General features: G+C 39.5%; 1 long non-coding RNA gene across 1 annotated transcript; it reads right to left on the minus strand.

Annotated features, from left to right (window-relative positions):
• Positions 1–503: 503 nt before the first annotated feature.
• LOC119542100 lies at positions 504–10229 on the minus strand. The gene is made up of 3 exons (XR_005218420.1): positions 10132–10229; positions 5206–5282; positions 504–633 (listed from the first exon to the last, which is right to left on the minus strand). It is a non-coding gene; the product is annotated as an uncharacterized LOC119542100 (long non-coding RNA).
• Positions 10230–13011: the final 2782 nt, after the last annotated feature.

Genomic DNA, 13011 nt, shown 5'->3' on the forward strand with positions numbered 1-13011 from the left:
CAAGGTGCATGTGTCTGTGTGTCTGTTTTACAAACATAATCAAATGTATTTGAACATTGGCCCCTTCAGAACAGCCATCTTGGGAGACTCTACAATGTTGTCTTGTTCAAGCCCTTCTTAAGCCTCTGGTATCGGTCAATAAACCATACAAGAAAATCAATTCCATTAGTTTATATTGACTCTCTATTTTTGATTACCAATTGTAAAAGAAAGAAAAAGGGAAAGAAGAAAGAGAAATGAAAAAATGGTCAGCTTAAATCATGGTTTTATTCACCAAGCTTGGCATTTGCTGGCTTCTGGCAGCTTCCAAAATTCAAGGGACAAAAAATAAAGGGAATCCCAAAGATGTTTAGAGCAATGGCCAACTGCATTATACCATAAGTATTGTCAAGGTGACAACTTTGAATGAAAACATTCATTCGGATTTATTAGTTTATTTGTGAAAAACAGGAAACAATCCAAAACACAGCCCCATTACTTTATAATTGTGTGCATTTAAGGCGGTGACAAACTTCTCAACTTTGAACAGGCATTTCACGTGAAGTCACATGCTCCTTGTCACTGTCTCCACAGTACTTTATGTCTCTCAATACTTTGGAAAGAGCTGTTTCCAAGGTGGTCATAGCACTGGTACTGTCATGCAAGTAGAAAGAAGAGCTTGTGAGGATCTGGGTCACGCAGCCTCCACTGCCTCTCAAGCAGGTATCTGCATTTTAACAAGCATTACTCTTAAGCTCATTTTTTATTCCCATCTTGCAACTTTATGCCTTCCTATTGATCTTAGTTCTGCTGCTTAGAGACACCAATGAGGAATGCTGAGAACATTCAATAAATAAAAAATATCCACCCACCCTGTACGTGATTCCTCTTTAGAAATTTTTGCAAGAAAAAAATAGTGCTTTTACTCCTTCCTGTTAGTTCTTGAGAACAAAGTCTATGCCCTGCATGTGGAATTGACTCTAGGGGACGGATGGACGATGCTCTCACTTTCAAATCTCAATCCTGACTCTGAAGCCCAATATTGCCTTAGAGAAGGTGCCTTCTGTAATTATTGATCACTTTACATAAACTGTAACTGAAGTCACATCTACAAAGATCTCAGTTTAGAGTGTAGCATTTGTGACTTGAATGAATGAGAAGTGAATTTATTTGCATTACATCTATAAAATAAGCTGTTTAAAATGAGAAAAACACTCTTCTATTGCACATATTTTGGTAGTTTGAAGGAATCAGGTACACCAATGTATGGATGAAAATTATGCCTTTTCTCTCTGTACTGCGGACAATGTATCATGGAGGATCCCAGAAGTATCATGGAGTAGAATGGAAAGGATCCTAACACAGGCATGAGGAGATGTGGGTTCTGGTCTTTGCTTCTGGAGCTTTGTGGATTTAATTTGACTTTCCCAAGTCCTCATTCTATTATCTGTGAAAATGAAGGGGTTAATATCTGATCTCCACTAGCCCTAACATTTTTTGAGCTCAGTGGATAAAGTGTGGAGGTATATTTTCACAAGCATCTGGTTTCATTCCTGTGGCAACTTCAGCTGCCTATCTTCCCTCAATTCTGAGTTGCATAAGAGCATTAAAAATAAATTGCCCTTGGACGGCAGAATAACAAGGAGTAGAAGCTAGGACTTTGCACTGAGAAGCTATCTCAATTACACTTTTTAAAGTTCTAAGTGACAAAAAAAAAAAAAAAAAACCAAAAGAAAAAGAAAAAGGAGAAGAAGAAGAAGAACCTAATGTCATAAAGAAAAAGGAAATTTATTGGTTTGTGTCATTGAAAAGTCCCTTGCAGTGCTGGCTATATAATTTGCAGAGCCCAGTGAAAAATGAAAATGTGGTTCATAAAGCAGAGAAAAAAATGTGATTAATGCTACTAAAAAATAAGACTTTTTCCCCATTTTGAGGTCTTCTACTCAACTTGTCATGGTGTTTTTACATTGCTAAAGACTCATTCTAAGTAAAAAAAATTAATATTTTGAATTATTATCATGAATTTTACCATTCTCTAAACTGTGCAATGCCAGTTTTAAATGCAAATATAAGACATTTAACTTGCATGTGGAATCACCAAAATTGTAAGATTCTTATTTCATAGCTTGCATATGCAGATGTATATTTTTCTTACCAGCACAGTGGAAATGCTTCTAACCATTAACTCAACTTTTTTATTTCATTTCTTGATATGTGCACGTCCTACCAACACTCTCTATCTTAGGTTCACTGATAAGTAGGATGGACTGAAAGGAAAAGGAACTATGGATGTTTCTTTCCTTCTCCATCATCATTTTCAGTGAAAGTGGTTGGCTAATACAGAGAAGCAAGTGAAAAAGGATCCCACATTTCTTTGGCTGTTTGTGTTTCTTAAAATTCCACTGCCTTCTTTCTACATTTGATGCAAGTTCTGGTTCGAAGGGGAAGAGTGGTTCCTCAGGACTGTCGGCTCCCCTCTCACCAGCCCTCTCCATTTACTCAGTCACTGACCTTACAGGCTTACCTTGTGCTTACTTTGAGTCTTGCTGAACCCCTATGTGTTGTGGGGTCCTCTGGAATTCTGTGTTCATGGGTCATCATGAATGCTATGTGCAAATGGGGTGGCAAAGAATGTCAGACATATGTATCGTGTATCTCTTCTGCTAATACGGAGGCTCCATTGTCCCATAAGACATCACTTACAAAACACAACTTCAGAGATAAAGTGTATTAAGATTTTCAAGGCATCAACAGCAGAGTATTAAACCAAGTACTGGGCCCTTCTAAGCTTGGGGCCCTGTGTGCCTGTGTAGCCCACATACTGAAGCCAGTCCTGAGTTCTTTGATACAACATTATGGAAAGCTCAAGAAAAATTCAGAACTCACTGCCTCTTTTTCTACTTTCTATCTCTTTCCTCCACATGTTGGCTTTACTCACAAACAGACTCTTCTCTTCTGGTTACCAGATGGCTACAAAAAACAAGCTAGGAAAAAAAAAAAAAAAAAAACAAGCTAGAGGGAGTTTCTTTTTCAAAAGTTCCAGCAATTGCCTCAGGACATCTCATTGGAACCAATGGGCCATGTGTCCATTTCTGAACCAATCACTGAGACTCCAGCATATACTTCTCTAATTACTCAGGGCTCTTTCTCATTCCCACCCAGAAGCTGAAGATGGAGATTCCACATATGAGAGAAACACATAGATTGAAAGTTGGGAATAGAGTAGTCTGCCAGAGGAAAACTGGGACACACTCACCAAAAATAGTGTAAATAGATGCCAGGAAGCAAAAATAAATAGAGGTCAGCTTCAGAGACCATTGCAGAAGTTATGATCTGGGGTGTCAAGGAAGGAAAATTAGTACAATTAAGCAATTATGCTTGATCTTGGAGCTGGAAAAAGTCACAGCCCTTCCAAGCCAGGGCCACCAGGTAAGGTTGTATAGCAATCCATCTGCTGTAGTCCTGGTATGTATACAAATTCTGCTTCAGGATACTCCATTTGGGTGCTTCCTGTAGCATTTTCCAGGAACTCTAGCCATTATCATCCTAAATTTAGCCTCAAATTACCCAGAACCCCTAAAACTCATTTCTATTTCTCACTGTTATATAAGAACTGCTGTCAAATATCACAGTACTCAGCCCAGCAACTGTTCAGCTCAGTTCTATTCAGACTTCCCAGGAGATTTCACTCCTGACTGAGTGGTTTTCAGAATACCAGCATGAGGGATCTGGGAATGTTTTAGAAGGACACTGGAGGGAGAGATGGGTATGTTAGAGATAGAAGAGGGAGAAAATTGCATTACAATTATATACCATGCTTGTCCCACAATTGTGGTTTCTTCTGCCCCACTGAAGTTTCATGGAAAATCCTTCTCCACCCCAGGTGGAGGCACCATTGTTGTGTCTCACACACACCCATACTCACCACCACCCATCCCCACACCACCAAAATACTCAAGAGGATCAGACGGGCACAGCGGCAGCAGGTACCCACAGTGAGGCTACCCATAAGGTCCTGCTTCCCAGTGCAACCAAGACCACCTCAGGTACCCCCACTGCTAGATACCTGTCAGAACCCATAGGTGTGTTCACTGCCCCAGGCATTGTTACTTGGCTAGAGGTTTTCAGGTTCTATATTCTGAAGCCCTCAGTTTGCTGAAACCACACTTTTGTTCTCTGCCAAAGGGTTTTCCCCATTTCCTGATCTTCCTCACAAATAACAAAGCCAAGTAACCAGGCACTCAGGTCTTGTGGAAGTATTATTGGAAACAGAATAATATAGACACTACTATGTATTCAAACCCCTTTCGACTACCAAGGCTTCATAGTTAGAGCAAGCTTGGGTGCCCAGCACTCTCTCCAAGAATTTCTTCTCTGGACAGAGAATAGAGTTGTCAGGTCTCTTGCACAAATAGCCTCCTTGGGAATGACCTCACTGGCTTGGTTTTGCCGAAAGGAGTGAGCTGTGTCCCATTCTCTGGGGTGACAGCAGTTTAGGCTCAAACTTGGAACTCACTAGCAATAAATTAATTCTGATGATGAATTTAGCCAGGATAAGATCTGAGCCCAGGATCTCGTTCAGGATTGGGGAGTTCTAGGGTGATAGATTATAGAAATGTTACTCTGTTTCTCATAGAAATTTTTGCTATAGAAAGTTATTTTGGTTTGAAATTAGTGTTCTTGGAGTCACCTTTCATAGAAATTTAACTCTGAACAAGACCGTAAATGTCATTAGTTCAACCCTTCTTTCTTGGCATATGAAAAAAAATTTTTTTTTTCAGCTAGTTAAGTGGCAAAGCTGGAAATGGAATTCAGATAGTTCTTTCTTTTCTCTTCTCACCAAAATGGCAAATACAGATAAATCCCAAGAATAGGGCAACGATTACTGGCACTTCTTACAGCTTTGACATCTGCTGCACTTGTTCTGGATTACATCAACTATGCCCTTACACAGTCTAGACCACTTCTTGTTCTGTTCTCTTATGAGAACAAGCAGAACTTCTGTTGGGGTCTATTCTCCAGGTCTATACCATTAAGCCAAAACCTTACCAATGCACATTTTATTTTTCATGGCAAATACCCGGGCTCTCTCAGTTTTTTCATTGCATATTTTCTCATCTGTGATCCATCAAAAAGGAATGTTTTCCTCTAAGCGGCTTTCTTTTTCATCCCATATTCTCTTTCCCCAGAAACTAGGCTATAACTCTAGAAAGTTAATGAACTCACCTCTCTTTAAGTTTCACAGCTCTGTCTGCAGTTGGCCTCACCTCCAAATGTAGTTCTCCAGAGGTATGGAAGGGTTGCTACAGAGCAGAAAACAATAGAGCTTCAGATGATTTTAATAATGGAGAATCTGAAAAAAAAGTTAAGTGAGAATCACACAAAGACACCCTGGAGACATGACTGGGACATGTGTGATCTCATCCCCAGGTTTCTAATCACAACCTATATATTATTCAAGGAATAATTTTACAGACCCTATGATATCTGTCTATAATTAAGTAGAGATCAGGGTCTATGTACATGTGTGTGTTTCATCGACTTTAGCCCAAATAAATATTTTGCTGATTGTTTACAACAAACATAATGCTTCCTGAGAACTGACTTAATAATCCCATTCAATTCTGCCTCCCACTTCATTCATGTTACTAAATGCACACCTGTGAGACTAGTTCCCTAGGTCACTGCTATAAGTGATTTAGTTGTCAGTCTTTCTACTAAGGCTGCCTACCTGGATATCAATTAGTGCTAATTATTATAGTGACTCCATTACCCAAGTGATGAAATGTCTCCCCTGATAAAGCGGATGCTACAGAAAAAAGAAATTTAAATGAACCTGCTTCTGAATCAAATATCCAGAGTTTCAATAAGCCTAATATCTGACCCATGAGTGGGGTAAGTTTTAAGACAACGTGATGGGAACTCACCTATGTATTACCAAGTTACACTGACACAGAGAGAGTGTTAGGAGTATCTCTGTACATAAAACAAGATCAGTTGCCCTGGCATCTGACAGATTCGCTGACAGGAAGCCCATGCTCATGTTAAAGGAACAGCCCAGAAGGAAAGGAATGGCCATCTCCTTCGTCCCCAGCTCTGCCATTTCCCCTCACTAAGTGCCCAGCTTCTCCAGACCTACCTCCAGTCTCCTTCTGGGCTTCTGCTAATATTACCATTAGGGCAAGGTTTCTCAACTTCAGCATGATTGATATATAGGGCCAGATAATTCCTTACTGTAGGGGGCTGTCCTATGCATTGCAGGATGGTTAGCTGCATCCTGACCTCTGCCCACTAACTGGCATCACAACCCCCCAAGTCGTGACTACTAAAAATGTCTCCAGACACTGATAAATGTCCCCAGAAGGAGAAAGAAAAATTGCCCTTGGTTGAGCACCACTCTTCTAGGTTTGTAGAAAGTGGAGTTGAAAGTAGAGAGAGGAAGAGGCCTCAGACAAGCTGGCTCTCAGAGGAGGATTCTTAACCTTTCCCTGGGTCCCAGTTCTCTTACAGAATTTGTTGGGGGAAAAATTTTTACCCAACATCTACAAATGCACTTCAGTATATATAAGCAAAACTTTGACTTCACAGATCCCCTCCAACCCAGGAACGCCTACTCTAGGGCATTAATTCCTTTACCTCCACTTTGGAGTTTTTCACACAGGACTTTCCCAAGAAGCAAATCAAAACAAAAAGCAAAAGAGAACACCAAAAATGTGAAAGTTCAAACACATACAAGTTTACAAGATACCTTATCCTAAAAAAAAAAAAGCCTGGTAAGAAAATGTCTTGGCACAACTTTAGGGCTGACAAGCATCATATCCTTTTCTTCTACTCTGAGAAACCCCATCCCATTGCTTCATTTTCCAGCCCCAACTGTATCCCTTGTCCTTCCCCCCAAAAGCATTGAATTTTAAGTAATAGCAGTAATAGGTAACCTTTATCTAGCTCTTACTAAGGGTCAGGCACTGTTCTGAGCACTTTTATTTATATTCACTCATTTCATTCTCATAACAACTCTATGGAGTAAGTACCATTATTATCCCCAATTTACAAATGAGGAAATGGAGATACTTAGAAATTAAGTAACTTTCCTAAAGTCACACAGCTAATAATCAGCAGGGCCAGGAGACAAACTTAGACATGTGGCCAGAGTCCCTGCGCTCAGATCCTCTACTCTACACATCATGCATGGTCCACAGCCCGAAGTGAACAATGGGTAGTAATTGATCTGGTAGTGGAAGAAAGTTTTGATACATTTCCCAGGTTGTATCACTTGTGGTAGATTGAATTATGTCCCCTCTCAAAAACCATGTTCTGAATCCCCATTCCTGTAGGTATGAATTTATTTGTAAATAGGATCTTTGAAGATGTTATTTTTAGTTAAGGAGTGGTCATCTGAATCAGTGTGGGTCTTAACTTATATTACCGGATGCCTTATAAAGAAAAGAAACAGGAAGTCAGAAGTCAGGAGAAAGCCACAGGGAGGAATAAGAAGCAGGAAGTCAGTGGAATCCAGAAGAGCAGACACAAGGAGAGAGAGAACACCAGGTGCCGGGAGGCAGAGACGCAAGCCAAGGAACCCCCAAGTTTGTGACAAGCCAGCACCAGAATGCTACAGGCTTTGGGAAGAAAACATCTCGATGTTGGACTTCTAGCCTCTGAAATCATAAGCCAATGAATGCGTGCTGTTTAAGCTAACCCATTGTATGGTATATCCCATAGCAGCCCTGGCACATTAAGACAGTAGGCAATACTACAGACACCTAGCCAATTTTGTTTCCCCTCTTCATTCCTTCCCTCTCCCAGTTTCCCCGCTCCATATCACATCTCTTCCCTTATCAGGAAGATAACGTTTATTTCTTCAGAGTCCTGACTAGTCTCCAGTGAATTCAGATGTCAAGCATCGCTTACCAATGTTTCTCACCATTGGTCCAAGAACCATCTGAGTATCAACCACCAGTAAGTGATACTTATTAAAAATGCTGAGTCTTGGGCCCTACAGTAGATCCACTGCATCAGAATCTCTGAGGATGAGGCCCAAGACTGTGCTTTAAACAAGACCTTTGGGTGATACTGATAACCAAAATTTGGGCTCCCTCTAGACTTCTGTGGTCTGTTAGTACAGCTGGTCATAGCTATATAGTTGGATGCTCCGAAAGAAGAGCCAGCTTTGCTTGATGGTTCGGCTCCTATTCATTCAGCCATCTCCCAAACCATAAACAACTAGACAACATGGTGACATGAAGAAATAGTCTGGATAGATTAAGTCAAGCTTATTACCACAACAGAAAACTAGTTTCAAGGGCACCAATTTTATTTGCAAAGGGCAGTATTTTTTGCCATTGGCATTCATTGACTAAGTAAAAGTACCTAACCTGTAATCAAGACATAGGATTACTTCCCAAAAAGGGGAAAATATCAGTAAGACTTTTTCTCATTTCTTGGCAAACTCATGTCTATGTCTTTGTGACAGAGATCTTAAAGGCAGCAGAGCCTGTAATTTGTTACAAGCAGAACCTTGTTATGTTGTGGTGGTTTCTTTTTACAGAATACGGTCAATAGAAGCTTTCCACACATCAGCCAAAGTCAATTTACATGAGTTGTGCTTTGGCCATGGACTCGGGATGATTTCTTCATCTCCCCAACTCTCAGCAGTTTCGATTCTCTCTCAACCAACCCAAAGCTAATAAAAAACCTTTGACTCTGACTCTTACTTCTTCAAATCAGACAGTATCTCTGCATTAATTTAGTTAAGCTGCCAATGCCAGAAGTATGATCTGATTTTTTTTTTAATTTTTACTAAACTATATAGAGAAATTTGTGCTATTTTAGAGATCACATCACCAAAAGACAAAGTCTGCTTCCTCCTTTGAGAAATACCAATTAGTAGCTTGGTAGTCCATGCTTAGGAGTGATCATGAGCACTCTCCCTGTAGATGTGCTCCAATACTGTTTTCCCAGCAGGAACTGCGTGCGGGGACTGCTCCTTAGTTACAAACAGTTTTACTGTTTTCCCCAAATGAATATAAAATAGTCTAGAAGCAGAATGTCATTAGAGAAACGAGACTTCATTTGGGAGCCTGATCGAACCCATTCAGAGAGGAAAATTCAGTTTTCCTTATTCTCTGAATGCGTCAGTCCCTGGTTCCAGAACAAATGATGTCAATTCTACTGCACTTTGTCCTCTCAATTTAACTTCTACACCACCATGTGATTGATGGTGCAAAGTCGTTTTGCTTAAACTTTGCACAGAGTTCTGTACTGCAGCTACTTAATCAGTAAAGAAACTCATTTCATTTGCACTCTACTTCCCCCTCTTTAAAATCCTAAAAATTAACTGTAGCATTTTTCTTTTAAGAAGGTCCCACTTTCCAAGGGTTTCTTTTAGGTGAGGCTTTCACTAGCTGTGCATAATTCTCCCTCTCTGACAATTCCAAAGGGGAACTATGTGGTTAAATAATTTTCATTAACTCTGAGTAGATAATAAAATATATTGTAAGTAAACTAAAACCTTCTATTTTCCATTTTAACTAAACCAAAGATCTTTTGAAGATTTAAAATCCTTTTTCTAACTTGTAATTGCCTCCCAAATTCCCAATAAATTTGACATTTATTCCTAACTGCTGTGTCTTAGGCTCTTTCTTATATAAAATATCACTTAAGTTTCTCAACAAATCTTAGAGCAGTACTATTATCCCCATTTTACAGACAAGGGCCTGAGGTTAAGAGAATCAAAGCAAGTTCACCCAGTGTCACAGAATAAGTAAGACGTAGGTATAGGATTCAAACACCGGTCTCCTAACTCTAAGTCCAGTGTTCAGCTACCCCACGACTGCTACCTGGTTAGGTACAACTACTGAGAATACATAAATGATCAAACTTCAGGCCTTCTAGTGTGCTAAAGAATTCCATAAATTTTGTATTCCTCACTCCCATGAGGCAGTTTTTCATGTATTTTGCAGGGTCAGCAGTCTCCCATGTTCTGACCCTTCCCAACTCATACCTGTTTCACCTATGGTAATTACAGCAGCAGTATCCTCAGACTTACCTCCCTTTTAGAGCTTTTTACAATAACTGGCAATTGGAGGGGATTACGGAAGTAAATAAGCGCTGACGCAATGTGACACAACTCAAAGAATCCCTTCCACTGACCTCAGTCTCTAAGTCACCCATTCATTTCTAGTCCACCCTGCCGTATCCGGACACAAGCCATGCTGCCAAGCACACCCAGAACTTGTGCAGGATCTTTCGGAAGACTCCCTGGAAAATGCATTGTTTTTATAACTGCCAGTTAAGTGATGCCTCAGCTGCATTTGAGGAAGAGTGGGGACATCCAGTGGCCATGAAGGTTGATAACAACTGAATTATCGGGACAAAGATATGTTTTGATTTTGATATAGACCCTTGTGCTACAAAAGGTCTTAAAAATTTTCTGGTTTTAATGATTTTTTTAGATTTTAGTAAATGGGGCTCTTTGGTAACCAGTATACTTCTGTCTATATTTCAGTTGGTGGTATATCTCCCCAAATAATCTCATTTTTGGACACTTATGTCATATAGTACACTGTCTAAAATTATCTACCACATTTGAACAAAGTAGATGACATCACTCTCATCAAATATATATATAAGACTATTTTGCCTTGGTCCATTTGCATGGATGATCTTTTGGCCCCAGAGGCACACCAGTATTGAAAAGAGCTTTGAATTGAAGAAAAATGAAAACGTTTGAGAGATTGACTGGCTAGTGCGATTTAGGAACTGAAATCTTTCAGTGAGGAAAGAACACATGTGTCTTTTAACCTCTTTAGAATAACATTATTGGAAGTTGTTTGGTGTTTTTCTCATATGATATAAAATATTTCGGCTATATAAAATACCATAGAAAGGTGGTTCTCTTAAAATGTGGTGTAATTATTATGGTCATAGTCTTTCTTCCTACCACATGGCAGATTTTAAAACCATTTAAAATCCAAATTCAGATCCTTATTTGGATACCTGATGAGCAACCTAAATATTAAAGCTTCTTTTATATTGTGAAAGTATACTCATCAAAATAATTTGCTTGAAGTTCACATTTTCTTGAGCAGGAAACCAAATTTTTTTTTAAAAAAAGAAACTTTCTTATTAAACCCTTTTATCTAGAAAATATCAGAACAGTTAATCATAAATTATTTTATAAGTTAGCACAGATTTGTTAACCTCTTTTTATAGACAAACTCCAAAATGAAGAAGAAGAATAAACAATCTCTCAAAATGTCATCATTCAGGTAAAGGACAAGAGATCTCCTACGATAAAATCTTTGGAGCATAGGTTATTATATCTGCTCTCCAAGTGACTTAATTTAGAGGCAGCCACCCTCAAAGAACATGTGAATAAATGTATCTAGCTCTGAGCCTTTCTCCATTTTGGTCCATCCCCCTGCTTTCTATACCTCACTGCAGATCCTAACAGACTTTCCCTCTAGGCCATTTCCAACATGCCATCACCTTTCCATCAGTCACCAAAAGTTTGGTCAGTCTTTTACAATTGCAGAACTCTGCTCTCAGATAGATGTTCTTAAACAGAAAACAAATTGATGAAACTTTTGAAATTAAAGAGTAAAACACAAATGTTGGTTTACAGAGTTACTGCTCTAGGAGAATTTTCCCCTTGATAGAAGGCAATCACTTATCACATAAAAATAACTGGCAACATTGGAATTTTAGGCCTGATGGCAGATGTTCAAGCTGTCTGTCTCAGAGTTTTGCAAATTCCACAATGTAGACTTTCAGCTATAAATAAAGCCAATCCCAATTCTTTTCCACTAAAAATAATCAGAAGAAAGAGTCCTGTGTTCTATGCCTCAAAAATCCCTGTATTTTTGCTTGACAACCAAAATAAGCATTTCTAGGAGCTTACATTGACTCTAACCCTATTGTTATCCACACACCTTGACTACAAGGCTTACATAGGCAGTTCAATGCCTAACAATTTTTCTAGAATATATTTCCTCTTTGAGATCTACTAACTCTGTTTTATGGTAACAAAATGTTTTCTTTCAGGATGGTGTTTTAGTTTGTTAATGCTGCCAGAATGCAAAATACCAGAAATGGATTGGCTTTTATAAAGAGGGTTTATTTGGTTACATAGTTATAGTCTTTAGGCCATAAAGTGTCCAAGGTAATGCATCAACAATCAGAGGATGGCCATTGGCATCCAGAAAACCTCTGTTAGCTGGGAAGGCACATGGCTGGCATCTGCTCTAAGTTCTGGTTTCAAAATGGCTTTATCCCAGGACGTTCCTCTCTAGGCCATAGCTCCTCTTCAAAATGTCACTCTCAGTTGCTCTTGGGGCATTTGTCCTCTCTTAGCTTCTCCGGAGCAAGAGTCTGCTTTCAACGGCCATCTTCAAACTGTCTGTCATCTTCAGCTCCTCTCTGAGCTCCTGTGCATTCTTCAAAGTATGCTGTAGCAAGCTTGCTCCTTCTGTCTGAGCTTATATAGTGCTCCAGTAAACTAATCAAGGCACAGGCTGAATGGGCAGGGCCACAGGTCCATGGAAATTATCCAATGAATGATCTCGCCCACAATTGAGTGATCACATCTCCATGGAAACATCCAATCAAAAGTCTCCAACGCAATCAACACCAATACATTTCCTGCCCACACAAGACTGCATCAAAGATAATGGCATTTGGGGGGACATAATACATTGAAACTGTACAGACGGCTTTGGCAAGACTGAGGGTCAAGAGGCCAGTGTTCCAGGTCTGACTGTTCCACTCATGAACCATCTGACCCTAAGTTAGTCACTGCACATTTCAAGTTTGGCTTTCTCATCTGTAAAATGACTAAACTAAATTATTTCTCAGGGTCTAGCATGATAAAACATTCTCTTATCTCATTGCCTTGTTTGCAATTGACCCATCTGTCCAATGTATGACTGTACAAAAGTCCTTTGACAAGTTGGGGTCTTTGTAAGAGATTCTTTCCTTCTAAAAGACAGACACAGAAGTTTCACTATGAACACAAACCCTGTATTTAGGAAA

Source organism: Choloepus didactylus, chromosome 8, assembly GCF_015220235.1.
Source record: "Choloepus didactylus isolate mChoDid1 chromosome 8, mChoDid1.pri, whole genome shotgun sequence".
Lineage (NCBI taxonomy): Eukaryota > Metazoa > Chordata > Mammalia > Pilosa > Megalonychidae > Choloepus > Choloepus didactylus.